Genomic DNA, 9,429 nt, shown 5'->3' with positions numbered 1-9,429 from the left:
CAGTTCTGCAATTTTTTGACAGCTTAAGAGATTATTTTTGATTGCCGGGATCCACGCACATGAGCGGGACTATTCACTAGATTATGACTATACACAGAGATCCCCTACTACAGAACGCTGCCCTCTTTCTATGTAGGGTGAAAAGGAAGTGAGAAGTTGTGAAATTCTGGTCCTTGAACCTTTGTGAATTTTCTCCACCCAAATTACTAAATTGGTGATGTCTTACGGAACAAATGAGACACAAAATGGACACTGAATCTCAAAAGGAATTTTTCTGCTGTCACAAAGGGCTGCCGCTACTGAACAACAGTTTTTGTGTATCTCCGATGCCACCCTAAGCTGAGGCAACCCTGACTGATAGTGGGAAACCACAATTTATTGCTGGCTGATGTCCTGTTCAATCCATGTCAAGCAGGACACTTAGTGCCAACCATGGGGCAGAAGTATTACCACGCATAGGTGAAATCGAGGGGATAATTAATTTAAAGGTAGGCTAAAAAATTCACTCTACCGGCGGAGTTTGCTAAATTTTTCCCACTCCGCATTTCTCTTGGAGCCTGGAGTTCTCACAAAATCCCACCAACTGCCACAATGCAATGTTTTTTTCTCACACGTGGCTCACCAATGTTAAGTTGCAAGCAAGAATTTGCATACCCTAGCGCTATTTGTGGACGCTGGAGCGCGTCTACATGAGATTTCTCAATGCAGGGCGCAACCATTCTCAATGACAAAGCTGCTGCTTGGGTAGAAAATCTACTCGAGTGGTAGAAAAAGCACCGCCTGCTGCATTGTGCCATTTGTGCTGATTTTGCAGAGTGGAACAGCTTCTGTCGCTAAGAATCAGTGCAAACAGCACAACATGCTGAATTCTGCAACGCAGTAATGGCCATGTTAATAACAAGTTTGAAAAGGGTTCATGGTCACCTAGGGGCAGATTTATGTTAACTGGCGCATCCCCAGGGATGCGCCAGTTAATGTGCGCCACAGTGCGCCACAGCTCCGCCACCCATGGTGCGCCGCATTTACAATGCGGCGCACCATGGGGCAAAAAAGGCACAGATGCGTGACGCATCTGTGCTGTTAAGGTGGCGCATTGCTGGAGTTGCGTCGCAAGCACGACGCAGCTCCAGCAAGGCTCGGGGGTGCCCCATCTTAACAATGCTGCGTCAAGACCTACGCCTGCTTCAAGCAGGCGCAGGCTTTTGACGCAGCATTGGCCTGAAAGTGACTGAGTGAAATCTTATAGATTTCACTCAGCCACTTTTGCGAGGCGCACCTGCCCCGGAACGCCCACCCTGCGCCGGAACGCCCACAAGCGGCGCAGGGCTTTACAACGTGACGCATCTGCCTAGATGCGTCACGTTGTAAATCGTTCGTAGGGATGCGCCACGTTTACGCCGCCTTGCGTGACGCAACAGCAGCGTAAACGTGGCGCAAGGGCCTCATAAATCTGCCCCTTAGTTCTTAATTGACATACACCAGCATCCCATTTAAAATAGATTAATCCAAACTGCAAGAAAATAGTTTTCTGAATGGGCAATGAGTCACACTGGCCTCTTGCCATTTTAAAATGAAAGTGGGCAGAACTCATTACCATCTCTTGGCAAACATGCTCTCCACAACCAGTGTAAATACATCATTATGCAATGGTTAGGATTCTGAAGAAGGGCTAGCAGTGGTACCCCATGGGCACCATAATGCACATTTTGGCAGCTCTCTTTTTCGAATGCCTGTTTTATGAACCTGCAGCTCTTTCTGAAAGACCAACACTAACCCACTGGCTGGAAATCAATACTGGATCTACTTTAATGAAGGGTCAGGCTTCTGGTCAGCAAAACGCATAACGCTACATTTTTATTTAGCCAACTGTTGACATCAGGCTGAATTATGTCTTTGTAGGTGGGAGAAAACAGTTAGGTTATTAAAGAAAATGACAGCTAGTGTTTTATAATGATAGTTTCCCAGGTCACTGAGACTCAGCAAGGCATATACAATTACTGCAGTGCAGGGCGCATTATATGATAAGATTGCTTTGAAGTTCAGAAGCTCTGAGAAAATGTTAGGAAAGAAAAGGCATTGTGTTGTGCAGAGATGTACGTCCACAATAAATACTGCTTCTGCTGCCTGATGATTTTTTTTTTCTTTCAAGAACATAGACCAATACCAAACAGCACTACACAAATGAACAGTATAAATCCCAAGGCCGCCCTGTTATGCACAGATTACAAAGAAAGGAACAATTGCAGCCATGGAAACCAGGATTCTGTATATGGTGTTAGTCACCTGACCAAGAGAAGTAGTTTTCAAAGAAATATTTCATGTAAAAAAAAAGGTAAGAAGTTATCACTCCGCTCCATAATTTGTGGACTTAGGTGCCTATTTATGAGACCGTTCGCATCGCTCTTTAACCATGCAATGTGGTGCAAGAGTGTTTCAAACCTTAAAGAGATTAGTGGAGCCACTCAAAGCTACTTTGTGTGGCTCTGAGTGGCTACAAATATCTGAACTGGCACAACGCAGTACAAATCGATGTGTTGAGTTACTCTGCCCTGGGAAGGCATTTCATGGGCGTTGTGGAAGGTGTTGCCATGCAACTCCCACGGTTTTTAACACACTCCCAGAGTTACAAGAAATTGTAAACTTGGGAATGCACCAAATTCTTACACCTTCTAGGGGAGGTGTAACAAGGAGAAATATCTCTATTTCTCCTCGTTTCTTCCTCTATGTGTGCTGCAGATTGTTTTTTTGTGTAGTAGGGTGCCCCTTCTCCTCTCTTCCAACAGCAAAGGCAGACCCGGAGCCACGGAAAATTAATAGTCAACCTATCACTGTGATTCCTCATTGCACAGAGACCAAGGTCCTGAAGAAAGGCCTTGGCTTTGTTCCAACTCCCAAGATTGACAATTCCCGGGATAATTGTGAGCTTCACACTTTTCCCCTCAAAAAACAACTGAGTGCAGTATTACTTAAGTTGGTAGCCAATGGCACACAGGGATCCACCTTCCACAACTTGTCCAATTTGGACTTGGCAGCCATAAAATCCTAAGCCAATCACCATAAAGCAGGCTGACAAGGGTGGTGCCATCGTTATCATGTCAGCCATTGACTATGATGCAGAGTGCACCTGAGAGTTGGCCATCAGGAACTACTATAGCCCCATCTTCAATGATCCCATGGTATGTCTGAGTACCCTGATCACCTCAATGGTATCCACCGCTGAGACACATGAATGGATCAGCAAAAACAAGGCTGATTTTTTTTGTGAATTCCCAACCCAGGACCCTCTATTTTTATACTCTCCCTAAAACACACACAGGGCTCTACCCACGACCTGGGATACCCATAGTCTTGGGGATTGACTCCTTATTAGAGCTTTGCCAAGTTTCTGTGACCACTTTCTGCAACCTTTGATAAAGATGACTCCCTCATTCTTATAGGAAACCAGAGATGTTCTTAACTTTATCAAAGATACCAATGCCACATACAGATTGATTTACTAATAACACTTGAAATTGAGGCACTCTACACCAACATCCCCTAAACTGCCAATTTGTGGTTGAGAGTGCCCTACTATCTGAAGACTGGATGCCACCTACTCGAGTAAGCTTTATCATGGAATGTGTCACATTAGACCTCATTGATATTTTTTTCCAGGATGACAACCAACGGTTGTATGTCATTACAACGCGGGCTTTTACCCCGCATGCCATTTCACTGGAGGGCGCTGGATAGTGGAATAGTTTAATTTTCTATTCCAACTCCAGCCCACGTTGACAGTAGGGAAGGTAATGGATAGAAAATTAAACTATTCCCTATCCAACAGCGCCCTCCAGCGAAAGTCGTAACGATTTTCGTTGTAATCCCCGCGTTGTAATGGTAGTGCGGGGTAATCCCCGCGTTGTAATGGCTGTTCTCCCAACCAACTGTACCATCAGACCCAGGAGACTTCCATGGGAAGTACTTTTGCCCCGAGTCTGGCACGCCTCTACATTTTAGCCTTGAGGACGAAAATATTTTCCATGTATCAAATCCCTACCAGACCAATATGTCCCTTTGGTGCAGATACATTGATGACATCCTTATCTTTTGCGAGGGAGACATATGATGCTTTTTGTGATTGGATTAACACTCTTAACCTTTTCTTACGCTTCTCCAGGAATGTCTCTGAGGAAAATCTCCCCATTTTAGACCTCATGGTCAACTTGGAGGAGGGGGGCAGACTGAGTATGACAACGTACAAAAAGCTTACAGATTGCAGCATTCTTCTTCTGTATTGCCATCACCATCGAGAGGCATTTAGTGATAACCTCTCCTATGGGCAATTTTTCCATACATGACTACAACACACAGGCACAATTATTATCTGAGAACCTGGCGAAACAGGATTATATCCCACACTGCATTAGAATGGCAAATAAACACGCCAGGAACAACAGTAGAGATGCCCTCCTAGGACACCATAGGAGGCCACCAAATTACATACTTACTTGTTTAACCCCATTCACTCCTGAATCAAGCAGGATACGTAAGATAATCAAAAAGCATTGGGTTATCTAACAGACTGGTGTCCTCATCATACCACAACCCAGGTTTGCCTTCAAATGCACATCAGATTTCAAAGATATACTGGTACACACAAAGATTACTTTTCGTGCTTCCCCCTGTGAGCAACAATTATCCCTGTGGCTCACGTGAAGTCTGGGGTCTTACCACTCTTTCAAAAGAGGTCACGCTGACAAATACATTCACTTGGACACAAAAACAAATACTAATTGCAATACAAAAAACTTCATTTATACAGTGAAATTATCTTGTGAAAAAAGATATAGGTATGACTATCAAACCAGTGAAGACACTCATTATTGAACGCTGTAGCAATGTTAGATGCCAGAGGACCAGCACTAAGATGTGGGCACATTTTGATAACTCTGGCTATCCAGCTGATGACATAAGGTGGACGGTGCTTAAGGCACCCTAACTTTAACAAAGGGGTAATCTTTAAAAGGGAACACAATTAAATTTTCCATTTGTCTAACCATATCCAAGGATAAATGAAGATAAATCATGGGGAGAAGTGGATTAATGAGATGCCCTGAGACTAGAGAGTGTGCTTTTTCCACTATCCATCCATCTGGCTTTTTAACACATACGAAGCAGATCCACACACACTGAGAAGATGTTTATCCATATAGACAGCTGGATGGGCTGACAGGTACATCTTCTCACCTGTGATTTTTTTTACCATACATGGTCAGGTGTTTGTCCAGTCTCACAACCACTATTGGGGTTTCTTCCATGCAGTTCCCCGCATTTTAAATATCTCTGTCATTCCCGCTTGATATCCCGGGTTCCTTCCCTTTTTTTGTCTCCGGGTTTATAGGTGACTTAGTAGCCCTGGCGGTGTGTTTCCTGCCCCCTTTCTATCTCCGAGGTGGACGGAGATGTCAGCACTGCCCCCTTATCCCGCCCTTTATGAAAGAGACAGTGGGTCCACCCCTCTCGGCATACAGAACCAGGTGCTTCTGAGACAGGTTTCCTTTCCACGGGGTGGTCTGGAATAAAGCATGGTACAACACGGTTGTTTCATCTCGTTCCATAACAACGTGGTCTATACAACGACCCGTTGTTACAACGCAATGCCATTACATCGCAAGTCATTAGATTGACTTGCACTAGAAGGAGCTCCAACATTAGGAATAGTATAATTTACTATTCCAATTCCACCCTGTGCAACAGTAGGGAAGGTGCTGGAGCCTCATCTAATGCAAGTCTATCTATTGACTTGTGATGTAATGGCATCGCGTTGTAACAATGGGTCGTTGTAACAACCGCATTGTTATGAAACGCGATGTAACGACCGCGTTGTTAATGTTGTTACCTTGTGGTCTGTAACACGAGGCAGACCTGCCTCACCATGACATGGCTAGTGGTGCAGCTACTGTGCCCACAACTGAACTGCCACACCGGGCAGTACTTGTCCCTGTGTTTGGATAGACCCCACCAATTGGGGCTGCATCCTTTTATTTTCACACACCTGAATTTCTGAAAGCACGACTGGGATTTTAAGGTTAATTACCTACTTTTTTCACTCTTCCAACATGGCGTCCATGCACTTCCGGTAGCGCTGATGACCCCGCTCATTAACCAACTGCATACAATTAAGAGCAACACACTGTTTAAGCTACTGACCTACCCAGTGCCTTCACTTCCGAGACCCCGGAGATGGTGTAGTTTATTTGGTGCATTGTCACTTCGACTCTGTGAGTATTATAGCAAGTTTGTCAGTCTTGCTCGATACCAGGAATGCTCCTGTGGCCTCCTGTAGTCTCAGTGATATCTCGAGGAGACACGGAAACTACCCAACTTTGGTAAGTGACCCAGCCTCCACCCACTACTGTGTATGAAAACGTTCTTCCATCCATTAGAGTGTGACCTGCCTGTCACATGCTCTGTTTTTTCCTGTTTTATCACTCATTGTGTGACACTTTACGGTTGCTAACATGTATAAAATTTTGAGCTGACAAGATTATACAGCTCTGTTGTACTTATGTATCTTTTTTTGTCATTTCAGGTCAGCTCTTTAGGCACCTTTTGTAAGGTACACCTACATAGGGTATATAGGGCCAGATGTAGGTAACTTCAATTTACCGATTCATAAATACCGAATTTTACCGATTCGGTATTTATGAATCGGTAAATTTGAAGGTGGGAGATGTAGGTAATTTTTTAATGTGAATTACCGAATCGGTAACATTCGGTATTTACCGATTCGGTAAATACCGAATCGGTATTTCCCATTGATTCCTATGGGCTGTGAAGCCCATAGGAATCAATGGGAAATACAGATTCGGTATTTACCGAATCGGTAAATACCGAATCCTGCAAGGGTGCAGGGGGTGTCACTTTGACACCCTCTAGCACCCCAAGTAAAGGCATGTGTAACATGTGGCACAAATACATGCCCTAACGGCATGTCTGTGTGTCACATTGCACAGTGTGCATGCACAGATGTGCATGCACACCTGGATTCAGTATTTTACCACACAATAGGATTGTGTGGTAAAATACCGACTCTTAAGGGCCTGTGGCACTCTCGGGAGTGTCACCTACATTTGGATTTACCGAATCGGTAAAATTACCGATTCGGTATTTTACCGAATCGGTAAATTTACAGATTCTGTAAAATAATGGTCCCTACATCTGAAAACCCAAATACCGGTCGGTTCGCCGTTACCGACCGGTATTACGGCTCCTATATCTGGCCCTTAATGCCCAGACCCTTCTCTGACAGTCTCCTGTGCAAAGCACTAGTGGTAGAAAAGACATTATTCCGAAGCGGTGTTAGTTAGTCACCGGGCCCTGTTGATAACACCAGATGCAATTAGTCACACTTCCTCTTCAGAGCAGCGTGTTTTGTTTAGCAGCCTTGAGGCGGGAGGCTATCGCCTTGTCTCCGCTCCCAGAATGCCACTGTAGCACATGATTATGTGCTCATTTGTTCAAGGGCCTAACACGCCTCTTTAACACATAGCATCCCAGTTTATGGTAGAGACTGGAGCTGTGCGGTTGATATCTAATAAGGTCCCTAGACAGCAGATTACAAATGTCTATGCATGGAAAAATTGACATAGTTTGTCACCACTGTGCTGCTGCATGGTTTGCAACAATTTATAAATCCAAATTCTAAATACAGTAATAATCCATAAAGAAACACTCATGCCACATACTAATTAGATCTTTTGCATGGAACATATTTTGAAGGGCTCTGCCAAAAGAAGCAACAGACTGAGGTTACAACCATGGCGGTGGAGAGTCCCCAAGATTATATGACTTAAAGGCATTTTTTGTTTAAAAAGGCAATTCAGAGGAGCAGAGCTGTAGCACATGTTCACCACCAGCAGCAGAAACCCTATTTTATCAAGCATTGAGAAAGCCAGTAGGTCTGATCTTTGCAAACTCATTCAATAGTTAATTTGTATCACAAGCATATGCCAAATAGATAAAAAGAAGACAAAAAGAAACATGCTGCAGCCTAAACGGGGTGGCAGTATGTTTACAATAAAATATTAACATTTATAAAAAGGTAAACATTGCATATAATTGTAATACAATTGGGTGGGTGTTTTTTAGTAAGCAGGAGTACTTAGAAAAGGTATAGCAATCCTTTAAGCTTTAAACTAGATCACCTGTAAATATGCTTACTACAGGTGCACAAAATGGCACGGCTGACTTTGGGATACTGTAACCTGAAAACATAGGGCCCGATTCACAGAACTAACTTAAGACAAAATCCTAAACTTACTACTTTTGGTATTCACAGAAGTTAGGATTTTGTCTTAAGTTTGTCTTAAAACAGATTTAAGACAGACTTAAGACAGATTTAAGACAAAATCCTAACCTAGCCCCTTCAGTGCTAATGACGGCTCCTGCTCGTCACGATTCCAGTAGGGAAGGTGTTGGTACATTCCTTATGTTGGAGCGCCATCTAGAGCAAGTCCGGTAGATAATGTGTTTGCAATAGTAGCGCGCAATGCTTTCCAATGGGGCGACCAGATTGCCGGGCTGACATGGAAGGCCTGAGGTCCAGGGGAGGGCGGCCTCCCCATCCCGGGCGCTGTCCTTGGTCCTGCTGCGTGGCAGGGTGCCCGGGACGGGGTCCTGGAGGGCCCGGGGAGGCTTCCCCCTGCGCCTCCGGGCTTGGGAGCCCAGGCTGGGTCCAGGGGCCCGGCCGGGCCCCGGGTCGGGTGCCACGGCCCTGGGCCCTGTCTCCCAGCCTGCCGCACTGCCAAGGGCCCGGAAAGGGGTTCCGGTGTGCCCGGGGAGCCTCCCCTTGCTTGGCTGGGTTCAGGAGCAGTGGCTAGGGCCCCTGAGGGCCCGGGGAGGGCGGCCTCCCCACCCCGGGCTCTGTCCTTGGTCCTGCTGCGTGGCAGGGTGCCCGGGATGGGGTCCGGAGGGACCGGGGAGGCGTCCCATGCACCTCCGGGCTTGGGAGCCCCGGCTGCGTCTAGGGGCCCGGCCGGGCCCCGGGTCGGTTTCTCCGGCCCTGGGCCCTGTCTCCCAGCCTGCCGCACTGCCAAGGGCCCGGGAAGGGGTTCCGGTGTGCCCGGGGAGCCTCCCCTTGCTTGGCTGGGTTCAGGAGCAGTGGCTAGGGCCCCTGAGGGCCCGGGGAGGGCGGCCTCCCCACCCCGGGCTCTGTCCTTGGTCCTGCTGCGTGGCAGGGTGCCCGGGACGGGGTCCGGAGGGACCGGGGAGGCGTCCCATGCACCTCCGGGCTTGGGAGCCCCGGCTGCGTCCAGGGGCCCGGCCGGGCCCCGGGTCGGTTTCTCCGGCCCTGGGCCCTGTCTCCCAGCCTGCCGCACTGCCAAGGGCCCGGGAAGGGGTTCCGGTGTGCCCGGGGAGCCTCCCCTTGCTTGGCGGGGTTCAGGAGCA

Source organism: Lissotriton helveticus, chromosome 10, assembly GCF_964261635.1.
Source record: "Lissotriton helveticus chromosome 10, aLisHel1.1, whole genome shotgun sequence".
NCBI classification, from domain to species: domain Eukaryota; kingdom Metazoa; phylum Chordata; class Amphibia; order Caudata; family Salamandridae; genus Lissotriton; species Lissotriton helveticus.
The sequence above is the reverse complement of the archived record's forward strand: the minus strand, read 5'-3'. Positions refer to the sequence as shown.